At 48.3% G+C, this 13,951-nt stretch overlaps 1 long non-coding RNA gene across 1 annotated transcript in view; it reads left to right on the forward strand.

The window, feature by feature from the left end:
* The window catches only part of LOC137627798 (uncharacterized), a 173,818-nt gene that overhangs the window by 36,650 nt on the left and 123,217 nt on the right, over window positions 1-13,951 (forward strand). Inside the window, exon 2 of the long non-coding RNA XR_011041223.1 lies at window positions 3,500-3,657. This is a non-coding gene — a long non-coding RNA (uncharacterized lncRNA). The remainder of the gene's footprint in view (window positions 1-3,499; window positions 3,658-13,951) is intronic.

Raw genomic sequence — 13,951 nt, forward strand, 5'->3', positions numbered from 1 at the left:
TCCAACCGGTTGGTTGTGCGCCCTGTTGACGCTGAGGTAACCTACTCGCGTCTGCCAGTTGAGGTGGTTCCTCCTTCTGGCCAACAACCTTCCAACCGGTCGGTTGTGCGCCCTGTTGACGCTGAGGTAACCTACTCGCGTCTGCCAGTTGAGGTGGTTCCTCCACCGATGCGACCCAGTGTGGGTTGCCAGTCGCACGTTGACGTTAAGCGACGCTTGGAGGTGGTTGTTGACGTTCAGGACGTTCAACAACCACCAGAGGTGACTTGTTGTGACGCAGTGCGTCAACCTCAGCAACCCGGTAGGGTGTTGACTGCACAACCCAGACAGTCTAGACAGTTTCGGGTTGACGCTGTACTTCCTCGCGCACCCATGGTTGTTGACAGTTCACAGACTGTGCAGCAGTTCCATGATATTGCGTCCGACTCCGTCACGCATCCACCAGTGCGACCGGATTCAGCGAGTCAGACGTTGCCCACTCCGTTGCCGTTTCCTCATCAGTTTCGGATGAGGAACCCTCTGATGAGGACGTTGCTGAACAAGACGATCAGCCCCCAGCCCTGCTATCCATCCAGAAGATGCTGAAGAAGGAACGCTGCCCAGTCAGGCTGTGGATGAGTCTGGTAGGGACACTGTCATCCGTGGATCAATTTGTGTCACTAGGAAGACTACACCTCCGTCCTCTTCTATACCATCTAGCTTTTCACTGGAAAAAGGACAAGACGCTAGAAGCGGTCTCGATCCCGGTTTCCGGAAAGATAAAGTCTTGTCTGACTTGGTGAAAGGACTATATCAACCTTAGAGAGGGTCTTCCCCTGACTGTTCAGACTCCCAACCACGTTCTCTTCTCGGACGCATCGGACGTAGGCTGGGGTGCGACATTAGACGGTAGGGAATGCTCGGGATTATGGAACTCGAGTCAAAGGACAATGCATTTCAACTGCAAGGAGCTACTGGCAGTACGTCTGACCTGGAAAAGCTTCAGGTCTCTCCTTCAAGGCAAAGTGGTGGAGGTGAACTCGGACAACACCACGGCTTTGGCGTACATCTCCAAGCAAGGAGGGACCTACTCTCTGACATTGTACGAGATCGCAAGGGACCTGCTCACCTGGTCAAAAGGTCTAGACATATCACTAGTAACGAGGTTCATCCAAGGCAACTTGAATGTCATGGCAGATTGTCTCAGTCGGAAGGGACAAATAATTCCAACAGAATGGACCCTCCACAAGGATGTATGCAAGAGACTTTGGGCCACCTGGGGCCAGCCAACCATAGATCTCTTCGCAACCTCGATGACCAAGAGGCTCCCAATATTTTGCTCACCAATCCCGGACCCAGCAGCAGTTCATATAGATGCCTTTCTACTAGATTGGTCACATCTAGATCTATATGCATTCCCTCCGTTCAAGATTGTCAACAAGGTACTGCAGAAGTTCGCCTCTCACGAAGGGACAAGGTTGACGCTAGTTGCTTCCCTCTGGCCCGCGAGAGAATGGTTCACCGAGGTACTTCGATGGCTAGTAGACGTTCCCAGAACACTTCCCCTAAGGGTGGACCTTCTACGTCAGCCACGCGTAAAGAAGGTACACCAAGGCCTCCACGCTCTTCGTCTGACTGCCTTCAGACTATCGAAAGACTCTCGAGAGCTAGAGGCTTTTCGAAGGAGGCAGCCAGAGCGATTGCTAGAGCAAGGAGAACATCCACCCTTAGAGTCTACCAATCGAAGTGGGAAATCTTCCGAAACTGGTGCAAGTCAGTATCCGTATCCTCGACCAGTACCTCTGTAACTCAAATAGCTGACTTCCTCTTATATCTGAGGAAAGAACGATCTCTTTCAGCTCCCACTATCAAGGGTTACAGAAGCATGTTGGCAGCAGTCTTCCGTCACAGAGGCTTAGATCTTTCCAACAATAAAGATCTACAGGACCTCCTTAAGTCTTTTGAGACCACGAAGGAGCGTCGTTTGGTTACACCTGGTTGGAATTTAGACGTGGTACTAAGATTCCTTATGTCAGACAGGTTCGAACCGCTACAATCAGCCTCCCTGAAAGATCTCACCTTAAAGACTCTTTTCCTGGTATGCTTAGCCACAGCTAAAAGAGTCAGTGAGATTCATGCCTTCAGCAAGAACATCGGATTCTCATCCGAAACGGCTACATGTTCTACAACTTGGTTTTCTAGCCAAACACGAGCTGCCTTCTCGGCCTTGGCCAATATCGTTCGATATTCCAAACTTATCGTATGGTTGGAAATGATCTAGAAAAATGTCCTGTAAGAGCTCTTAAGTTCTATTTAAAAACCTTTACGAGGCCCGTCTGAAGCTTTATGGTGTTCAGTTAAGAACCCATCTTTGCCTATGTCAAAGAATGCTTTATCCTATTTTATCAGACTGTTAATACGAGAAGCTCATTCCCATCTGAATGAGGAAGACCAAGCTTTGCTGAAGGTAAGGACACACGAAGTTAGAGCAGTCGCAACTTCCGTGGCCTTTAAACAAAATAGATCTCTGCAAAGTATAATCGACGCAACCTATTGGAAAAGCAAATCAGTGTTCGCGTCTTTTTATCTTAAGAATGTCCAGTCTCTTTACGAGAACTGCTACACTCTGGGACCATTCGTAGCAACGAGTGCAGTAGTGGGTGAGGGCTCAACCACTACAATTCCCTAATTCCATAACCTTTTTAATCTTTCTCTTGAAATGTTTTATTATTGTTTTTGGGTTGTCCGGAAGGCTAAGAAGCCTTTCGCATCCTTCTTGATTTGGTGGGTGGTCAAAGTCATTTCTTGAGAAGCGCCTAGATTAGAGGTTTTGATGAGGTCCTGTTGTATGGGTTGCAACCCTTGATACTTCAGATCCTAGGGGTCGCTCAGCATCCTAAGAGGATCGCGAGGCTCCGTAAGGAAGACGTACTTAAAAAGGCAGAGTAAATTGTTCAAGTCGACTTCCTTACCAGGTACTTATTTATTTTATGTTTGTTATTTTGAATAACTGCTAAAATGAAATACAAAATACTTAGCTCATAATAATGTAAACATGTAATGCTGGTCTCTACCCACCCCCCTGGGTGTGAATCAGCTTATATGATCACCGGCTAAGTTTAATATTGAAAAATGTTATTTTTATTAATAAAATAAATTTTTGAATATACTTACCCGGTGATCATATATTAAAGGACCCTCCCTTCCTCCCCAATAGAGACCCAGTGGACCGAGGAGAAAATTGGTTCGTTGTTTACTTGGAGTACTAAGTACCTGCTCGACAGATGGCGCTGTTGATGTACACCCCCACCTGCATAGCGATCGCTGGCGTATTTTGACCGTAGGTTTTTCTGTCGAGCAACAGAGTTGCAGCTTATATGATCACCGAGTAAGTATATTCAAAAATTTATTTTATTAATAAAAATAACATATTACTTCCAAATTTGTCATGTTAAGTATTCATTGACATTAAAGTTACAATTTACATTTTTTATGAATTCTAATAATCATTCTCTTTCAGGTCCCTTTCGATGGTACATAATGTAAAGGTACCACTGAGCACCTTTCTTGCAAACCCCCATGGTGTAAGCCTAGGGAGAACAGGTCTGAGCATGTGCCCAACGGTAAATTTCCTAACAAACCCCATGTGTTCCCGTAACGGTCCCAGAGAACTCTTAGGTAGGGATAAAGGATTTTTTATAAACAGTATTGTATTGTTAGATCTAAGATACAGTAGTCCTCAGTCCTTAGCAGAGGGACCGAGAGGTGCTCTTTTGAGTTTGTCAGGTTTATAAATGGAAGATGAAATTGGGAAGATTCGTGATTTAGGATTGTTCCTCAATTATCTGGAGGTCCAGCCCCCCTCCTCCCTTTCGTTTATTTTGTGAGGGATCATCTCTAAAGTTTCCTTTCAATCGCGTATCCGTTATGTTTGTATTTATGCTTAAGAGACATTTTGGGTGAATGATTTGATGTGAAGCATATGATAACAGAAGAACTTAAGTTAAACGGAAATACCGTGTATGTTCCTCTTGGTTAGAAAAAGTGGGTGTGGTTGGTAAACAAAAAGTTAAATTTATATTGGTTGATATACGTTTAGTTTTTTCTTCTGATGTAAATACCGTATAAATAGTGAAGTTTTAATTCCAGCAACAACACTAGATAGATCGGTCATATTAGCATATTCTTTTGTCCGCGTATACAACAGGAAACTTTCGCTGCTAGTTTGAACTCGGAAGTTTTTCCTATACAGCTGCTTTAGTGGTCATTACTTCTTGACCTCTGTTAATTATTGTGTGTCTCTTGGCAACCATGTCGTTCTGTCCGCTACTTGTGGCAGGACAGGTCATCAGACACCAAACTATATTTTACCTTTTCCTACATGAATTTGTTATTTTGTATTACCTAGCTTGGTTTAAGATGTCATTCATATTGCTAGATCAATGGGCCCTAGTATGACGTGGTTGGCTGACGGTATGAATAGGTTAGGCTTAAATTTAATCCTTGTGACCCCTTTTAGAGCCAAACTTAGGTCGAGCAGTTGTCACCTTAAAACTCTGTGTGACAGTGTTGCTGGTTACTCTCTGTCTCTTGCCTCTTGGTGTCAGACAGTCACATGAGACAAGTGACAATGAGTAATACTGTTGTGTGGTGTAGGGACATTGGGCTACATTGTCTATACCACCAAGTGTCGCCTAGCACCCCATCAGCAGAATCGCTGCCTGCCGATGCCAGATGTTGCTTGGCGACAGCTCCTCCAGGAGTCAAGGGGTAGATGTTCTCGGTCTATGTTCATGACCTTAGGTAGCATGTGCAGTAATTCCAAGTTGTTTAATGCTGTGAGATTCTTTCTGACTAGGCGCTCAGATGTTGTCTGTCTTGAGTTGGCGACCTATGGTGAAGTGTACCATATAATCATTACTGTACTAGCTAAGCTACAATCTTAGTTGGAAAAGCAGGATGATATAATCCCAAGGGCTCAAATAGATAAAAATAGAACAGTGAAGAAAGGAAATAAGAATTTAAATAAACTACAAGAGAAGTAATGAACGATTAAAGGAAAATAACAACTTTGAAATAGATCTTTCATATGTAAACTATAAAAGCTTCTAAAAAAACAGAGAAAAAGAAGTAAGATAAAATAGTGTGCCAAAGTGTACCTCAAGCAAGAGAACTCTACCCCAGGAGAGTGGAAGACCATGGTAGAGAGGCTATGGCACTACCGAAGACTAGAGAACAATGGTTCGATTTTGGAGTGTTCTAAAAGAGCTGCTTGCCATAGGCAATGTGTCTCTTCTATCCTTACCAAGAGGAAAGTAGCCTCCCAACAATTACAGTGCGCTAGTTAACTCCTTGAGCAAAGAAAATTGATATGTTGATCTCAGTGTTGTCAGGTGTATGAGGACAGAGGAGAATGTGTAAAGTAAAGGCCAGACTATTCAGTGTACAGTATGTATAAGCAAAGGAGAAATGAGCCCTAACTCGAGAGAGGGATCCAATGTAGTACTGTACTGTATGGCCAGTAAAAGGACCCAATAACTCTCCGAAGTCAATAAACATTGGGAGATTTGGCCAGCCTAGGCACTAGGTTCAGGAGCTTGAGTTACCTGCTACCTGTCCCTTCTCTTTTTGGTGACTTGGCTGGTGTTTGTCAAATCAAAGTTACCTAACATGGTTGATTTGATCAGTCTCACATTCATTGGTGGCAACATATATTTAGATGTCAATTACTTTTTCTTCTGTTTCTCATTTTCAACATGTGCATAAGACAGGCACAATTACAATACAGTAGTAGTTGATGGGAGAAGAACAAGAGGAAGGCCAAGGTTTGGGTGGATGGATGGTGTGAAGAAAGCTCTGGGTTATAGGAGGATAGATGTGAGAGAGGCAGGAGAGCATGCTAGAAATAGGAATGAATGGCGAGCGATTGTGACGCAGTTCCGGTAGGCCCTGCTGCTTCCTCCGGTGCCTTAGATGACCGCGGAGGTAGCAGCAGTAGGGGATTCAGCATTATGAAGCTTCATCTGTGGTGGATAATGTGGGAGGTTGGGCTGTGGCACCCTAGCAGTACCAGCTGAACTCGGCTGAGTCCCTGGTTAGGCTGGAGGAATGTAGAGAGTAGAGGTCCCCTTTTTTGTTTTGTTTCATTGTTGATGTCGGCTACCCCCCAAAATTGGGGAAGTGCCTTTGGTATGTGTGTGAGTAGTGATGGTTCTTGGGGTTGAAACATTGGGAATGATTGTGGTGATTCACCTTTTCACCTGGTGTCATCGTACACCAGACCAACAGGCTGACCAGACTCTCATTACATAGGCTTGTCGTTTTCTATCCTTGAGTCTCCTTTCAAGTTGGCGAATCGTGGTTTGCTGGTCAGTGCTGGTGATTTGGGATCTTGGCGACTTGAGTTTCATTGGCATCTCCCAAGTCTCCTGAATCTGAACTAATGGACCAGTTGAGGTGCCCTTTAGTGGAATGAGTCATCTCTTACCTATGTTCCCTCCGCTTGACGACTGGACAGTCACTTTACAGCTTTGAACCATATGGTCTCAAGACCGTAATAATTCATCTTTTCCTGTTCCACTTCGGTTTGGCAACAGTTGGCTCCTATGTAGGCTAATGCTAGAACTCGGGGTATGTTTTCTTTTTGAGAGACCTTGTGCCTGCGATAGGTAGTGTAGGCTTTTTTGTGTATGCTATCAGGCATTCACACAATGAAAGAATGTTTAATGAACATTCCTTTGTGAGATGAGTTTTAGCCACAAGCCAAGAGAGAATTTTTCGGGGGTTTGAGAGAGAGAGAGAGAGAGAGAGAGAGAGAGAGAGAGAGAGAGAGAGAGAGAGAGAGAGAGAGAGAGAGAGAGAGAGAGAGAGAGAGCGCGCTTTCAAATATATGGCTCCAAGTCTTACAAAAAGCTCATGCTAGACATCCAAAAACTAAAGATACTAAGGATTTCAAGAAGAAACTGAAGACTTTCTTGTTTTATAAGTGTATTGACATGTGATGCGGAATATGCTGTATAATTTTTTGTACCTGAGACTTTATATGATAAGTAGATCTTATAGGTCTGGCAGGACACAGGGTTTCCATGTGTGTTAGGACCAGGGAAACAGCCTTTTAGGTAAAGTAATTAGAGTAGTAGTGAATACATGTCCAGTGAGAACCTCTCGAATTCTTATGTAGAGTAGCCGACTTTCTTAATTGTCCTTGTCTCTATTCATTCTCCTCATTGGTTCTTTTGACATTTTATGTAGAATATTATTTCATTCTTTCAGAGAGACCTTTTCCTGGGTTGGGTTCCTGAGTGTCCATGGGGACCAGGATCCACAGTCTCGGAAGCATGGCTACGACGGTGGTTCTCACAAGGAACGTTCCTAACGTTAAGTGTTGGAGGTGGCTTCTTGCCGACAGTGCCTTCTCTTGTGAGGCGACAGGTAGTTTGCTGGTTGGTGTTGGCGACCATGGGCTGTATGAAGTTTCCACTACTTTTAGCTGTCTCTGAACCATTGAGACAGTTAGGCTCCTTTCGGGAGACTGATTTGCTAACTATGCCTTTTTCCCTCTGCTTATTATGTCATTTTGAGGAGTATTCAGCATTCGTTAGTGCCACTCTGTTCAACGCCTTAGATGATTTGGTAACAGGTCTATCCTGGCGACCGTTCAGATCCTAACACTGTTGGTTCGCTCGCTCCCTCTTTTCTGTTGAGCGCTAGAAGACCTTCTTCCCGTGCCCTTCTCTTGGCACAGTGCCTTAATGAATCAGATGAAAGGTAGTCTGAAGGTGACAGCTTGAATCACGGTTGGTGTACGCTCATGTCTGCTAATTCTGAAACAATGGATTGGTCCAGGAACTCATTCCACTGGAATGAAATGTACCCTTCCCACGCTTTTTCTGTCTTGGCAACAGCGCTTTCTTGAGTCTGGTGACAAGGTAGTTTGTGATCTGTGCTGATGACTTTGAGTTTTGACCAGACACTTTCTTTGTAAGGTGAATCGCTGCTTGCTGATTTCTTATGTCGGTTGGTAACAACTCTTGGAGTTAGGTGCCAGATGTTCTGTCAGTGATTGCAACCTTGGCTGGCATTTGTCATAACTCTTGAGTAGCTTAGCACTGCGAGTTTCGATCAGTCTAGGCGCTCCCTTCACGCACATGAGTCGCCTTCTATCTGTTCCCTCTCTTTTTGGCAAGTGTCTCCTGTTAGGCGACTGGCAGTCTGCCTATCGGTGTTTACAATCCAGGTTTATGTGAAGTTCCTTTCTTCATCTAACTCTTTACAGCACCAGCAAGACTGTTAGTGTGTCTCTGAGAGACGGAGTCACCAACCATATCTTTCCCTCTTCTTATGTCATTCTCAGAGTATTTTGGCATTCGGTAGTATTTTCTGGTCAGCTCCCCTTAAGAGTTAGTAACAATGCTGTACTTGTGACTTTTCAGATTCCAACTCTTATTTGTGCATTTCCTCTTTTGGCTGTTGAACAATAGAAGGAGGGGTTTTCCTTCACAAAATATTTAGACTTCTTTTAATTATTTCTTTTCTCGATTGGAGCCTTTGCCTTAACAAATGACTTCTCATTATGCCAGGCTCGAGATTGGCTTTTGACTGCTTGTTTTTGGTCGTCTGTGGATTTACGAAGAAGATTCCCGTTTTTCCCTATGTGCCGAATTTTCCGTTTTTTTTTTTTTTTTTTTTTTTCCTTCACGCTGCTTGCGACATCTTGTTCGACTCTGGTAGGCATTACCAGTGGTGTTTTTTTTTATCGCCTGCCTCTGGGTCTCGTTCTAGCGGGAAGAAGAGTCTGTTTGGTGAGAAGTGGACTGTTTTGTTTGTCATGGGAGTCTCGTTTGCTTCTTTCGGTCATCGTCTAGCACATCTCCGATGTTGTCTTCTGACCTTCTTTTAGCAACGAGCAGTCCATTTTTTCTCGGCCCTTTTCGTATCCTAGTAAGTACGATGCATTAGGCCGAGGCATTTTATTGTTTCCTTAGAGAACTTGTTGGACAAAAGTCTCACCTGCCCCTTCAGAGTGATGGTGGAGCCAATCCATGTCGGGTCAGACCTTCAATTTTCCCTTGGGCTTTCTGTTTACAATCTGCTTTGTATCAGGCAATAATTATTCAGGTTTGGGTTCAGTATTTTCTTGGTTAATTTAACCATTGTTGTTACTGCCTATTCTTTAAAAATGGAAATTCTTCCAGTTCCTCCTTGTCAATGTGTATAATCGTTCTAGATAGATAACCTGAACGTAATGTTTATAAAAATGTAATTTGTTCTGTAACCGAAATACAAAACATGCTATTTACATTGGGTTTACCTTTTAGCGCAGCTGAAATGGCGAGCCATTAGAATTTAACGAGGGTGTATTACCCCCGCGCTAGTTAGCGGGGGGGTAGGGGAGTGGTAGCTAGCTACCCCTCCCCCCCCCTCACACACTGATGAATGCTAACTTTCACTTTTGGCTCGGACTGTGACAGACGTCTCTGTCTTGGTCCTCTCTTGGCAGCCATTGTTTGTTTTGTCTTTACTTAATCGCTTACTTTTCTTTTACTCAATATATATGTAAACATGTTTTCATGTTTGTATATATATTTGAGTATAGAAATCAGTAAGTTTCCCTTTCAGAATTGTGTGTGTAGTGTACGATATCTACGTCGAGTCCTTGGCAGTTAGGCCACCACAGCGTAATTTTATGGGTGGCGATCGAGTTTGACTTATGTCTTTCTCTCTCTCTCTCTCTCATGAGGTCGTTCACCCTTTTAACACGTGTTACTACGCCCTTGTAGCTTCCTTTCCGTGTAGGGGGGGTTGCTACGCCGTACGTTTGTCTCAATTAGTTTATGAATCTAATTGTGGTTGTTAATTTTTCAGTCTGTAGAACGATTCCTTTCGAGGTTTTCGTTCTTTCTTTAGTGTTCATTCATTTTTTAAATTACATAATTACATAGTTTCATAATTATAATTGTTATAATTCTGTTTTGGTTACTGCTCTCCTTCCGTGAGTGTAAGTGGTTGTGAGGGCACGTGCCTGTTGTGTAATTCTTGTTTCCTTTCCCTGGGGATTCCTCTTCGGAGCCTTCCCGGGGGAATGAATGTGTACTAATGATTTTTGTTTTATTTTTTTACAGTTACCGATCTAGTTCGTTTCTGTAATATGGCAACGGTGTGAGCTGTCTTGTTGAGGCCTGGGGATTCGGCTGTTGCTGCCTCCCCCCCTTGTATTTTCGTCAGGGGAGTGTCTCCTTCTACTGGAAGTACTCCCGTGACGACGGACAGCACTCCAGTTCATTTTAGAACTCTCAGGAGGCTTGCCTCCTTAGGCGGGTAACTTTCCTTCCGAGGGAAGTTTTTCCTGTCCAGGCTTGAGTTTTTCCCCTTTTGGGGGGTTCTTCTCTTGCTTTTTTTTCGTACGACTATGCTCTTGGTGCTGAGCGGTCACACCTGCAGTTTCGCTCAAGAGGCTGGGCAACTGCAGGAGCCCCTCTTCAGAGGATTGCTCCTTTTAGGTCACTGGCTGACCAGTCTCTTCTACGAAGTGTTTCTCTTTCGTTCGCGAGAGAGTACACTCATAGAGACTCCTCTTCGGAGGATTCTTCTGCTGCTGTTGCTGTTGGCCTCCTTCGCCGTAAGGCCCACCATCCGCCTCGTCGTAAGGGCCTCTCATCTCCCTATAAGGGTGCTAAGAGGCGCCTTTTTGAATCTCCGTTTGCAGCCTACAACTCCTTCTTCTTGATCTGCCGCCTTGGTGCAGATGGACAGCAGTCTGATCTCGTCTTCCGACGGGCAACGGTCTTCCCGACGGACAACGGTCTTCCAACGGACATCAGTCTCCCAGCGGAGAGGCAACGGTCTTCCGAGGGACATCTGTCTCCCGACGGACAACGTTCCCTTCGGGGCAAAGGGTTGCCTCCCACGGGGGTTCTTCCCTTGCGTGTCAGGGTTCCCCTGCGCGCCCTTCTGCTGTGTTCTCTCCTGCTCCTGCTCAGTGTTAGCGCACAGGCGCTCTCCTGCTCATCAGCGCTTCCTGATCGCTAGCGCTCTCCTGTTCGTCAGCGCTCTCATGATGATCATCCCTGCTGTTCCTGTTGGTTCCTGTTACGCGCCCTGTGCGCCCACGTTCCCCCTCGCGATCTAGAACTTCGGTTCAGGTCTGGGTCAAGGACTCTTCTTCTATGCTCAGGCTTCCATGCGTTGCCTTATGCTCGTCAGCGATCATCAGCTCGCCAGCGATCATCAGCTCGCCAGCGATCACCTGCTCGCCAGCGTTCACCTGCTCGCCAGCGCGCTCAGGCGATTTTAGTATCGCCTATTCAACAGCGTTCTACACATCAGCGATCACCTATCTCTCGGCGATCTCCGGATCGCCCGCGTGTGTTACAGCCGGCGCACTAACGTTCTCCAACGCTTCTGAAGGAACATGGTTCGCCAGCTACTAGCTCGCCATCGCCCACCTGTGCATGCTGCTCGCCATCGCGCGATCGCCCACCTGCGGATGCTGCTCGTCATTGCGCGATCGCCCACCTGCGGATGCTGCTCGCCATCGCGCGATCGCCCACCTGCGGATGCTGCTCGCCATCGCGCGATCGCCCACCTACGCATGCTGCTCGCCATCGCGCGATCGCCCACCTACGCATGCTGCTCGCCATCGCGCGATCGCCCTCCTGCGCATGCTGCTCGCCATCGCGCGATCGCTCACCTGCGCATGCTGCTCGCCATCGCGCGATCGCTCACCTGCGCATGCTGCTCGCCATCGCTCGCCAACGCGTCGACATGCCACAATGCGCCATCGCTAACCTGCGCGTTAGCGCTCACCAGCTCACCACCGATCGCCTGTTTATCCATATCGCCAGCGGTCTTCCTCGCCCACGCAGCAGCGCGTTTCCTCGCCATCGCGCTAACGCTTGCGTTCGCCGCCTCGTGCTCGCGCTCATTCACCTGCCCACCCTCGCGACCGTTCGCTTGCGCGCGACCGTTCGCTTGCGCGCGACCGTTCGCCTGTGCGCCCGCGCGACCGTTCGCCTCCGCGACCGCGCGCCTGCGCGCCCGCGTGCCCGCGTGACCGCTTGCTTGCGCGCCCGCGCGATCATTCGCCTGCGCGCCCACACGCATGCTCTGCAATGTTCGCCCGTGCGCGAACCAACGGTATTCCGTCGCGCGGACGGACGGTGTTCCGTCGCGCGGACGGACGGTGTTCCGTCGCGCGGACGGACGGTGTTCCGTCGCGCGGACGGACGGTGTTCCGTCGCGCGGACGGACGGTGTTCCGTCGCGCGGACGGACGGTGTTCCGTCGCGCGGACGGTCGGTGTTCCGTCGCGCGGACCGACGGTGTTCCGTCGCGCGGACCGACGGTGTCCCGTCGCGCGGACCGACGGTGTCCCGTCGCGCGGACCGACGGTGTCCCGTCGCGCGGACCGACGGTGTCCCGTCGCGCGGACCGACGGTGTCCCGTCGCGCGGACCGACGGTGTCCCGTCGCGCGGACCGACGGTGTCCCGTCGCGCGGACCGACGGTGTCCCGTCGCGCGGACCGACGGTGTCCCGTCGCGCGGACCGACGGTGTCCCGTCGCGCGGACCGACGGTGTCCCGTCGCGCGAACCGACGGTGTCCCGTCGCGAGAACGTCGGCCTAATTCTTGCAGTATCCATTGCTCGTCTATGGGTTATCGCTCGCCGACCACCAGCTCTCGCCCTTCCTACCACGCTCGCCCTCCTTCTGCGCTCCTTCGCTCACCTTCGTTTGTGTTCCTGCGTGACCGCGCATGGGCGCTTCCACGTTCGCCCACGCGCAAATCTTTGAATTACCATCGCGTGAGCTCCAGGGCGATTGCGACCACGATTCCCATTGGGGTTTTCGCAGCATGGCCAGCCTGGCGAGTTCTTCTGGAGCGTATTTCCAGAACACGGCCTCACCCCGTAAATGCAAAGCATGACACTTGCAAGAATAGGTAGAAACTTCAGGGAGGTCTGAGCAACACTCCTCTTTCCAGAACCTGGGTTAGCCCTTCCCCGTCATTCCCTGGAAGGATTTTTGGCGGGGGGCTTTCCGTTCGAGATTTCTCCATCGTCCAAGGGATGACTGCTTACCCCTTCCTCTGGGGGCTTACCAGGTCCTTTCCCTCCTCGGTTACGGCCCGAGGTTTGGTTCAAGGAAACTACAGCAAGATCATGGGTACTTTCCTCCTCTCGGGCTCAGGCACCTTGGCCTTTCGTCGTTAAGTATCTAACTTGCGGACAAGCTCGATGTTGTACCATCTGGACGCGCTGACTGAGGGCTTCCTTCGGGTGTCTCATCTGTGGAGGTCGACAACCTCAGGCACCCTTCCATCCTTGAGAAGAGTTTGTTTGTGCCTAAGGACAGAGACTTAGACAGCGGCTGTGCGGAGGAAATCGACTTCCGTTTTCACTCCTCCAAGGCGCTTTCTTCCAGACTCTGCAGGGCTCCACCGCCCTTTTCTTTCAACCACGTCGGCCTAAGTTATCGGCTACGACAACTGGGACAAGGTGTCCAATTGCAGTTTCCTCCTGTCAGGAACAGATGGCACGGGAGGCTCCCCCGGGGGGGTATAGTCCTAAAAGGAGCGGCAGAGTTCACGATCTCTAGGATTGCAGGTTTTTCGCTGGGAGGATGCTTAAGGTTACTCATCCGGATGACAGCTTCCCGATGCCCATTCCCGCACAATCTCTGTGATCAGCCAAGGATATCGCGCCTGCCGTCTCTGTCAGCGAATTCAGTGTCTCTGAACCTCTATGCCATAGCGTCAGCAAGAGCTGCCCGGTTGGGCAGAATGATCCATACCTTAGGCGAAGGTCTCCCATAGGATCATCGACGGTTTCACCCCCGGCCTCTTCAGTCGATCCTTTCTTGTAAGGAAGGATCTGAGAGGGGAGTTCCGTAGTCGACCTCTCAGCCCTGATCAAGTTTGTCGAACAAACTTCGGCCAGCGTAGAACAGCAGAATCGATCAGACTGGTAACGAGGC

The sequence above is a fragment of the Palaemon carinicauda genome, chromosome 35 (genome assembly GCF_036898095.1).
Source record: "Palaemon carinicauda isolate YSFRI2023 chromosome 35, ASM3689809v2, whole genome shotgun sequence".
In the NCBI taxonomy this organism is placed as follows: Eukaryota; Metazoa; Arthropoda; class Malacostraca; order Decapoda; family Palaemonidae; genus Palaemon; species Palaemon carinicauda.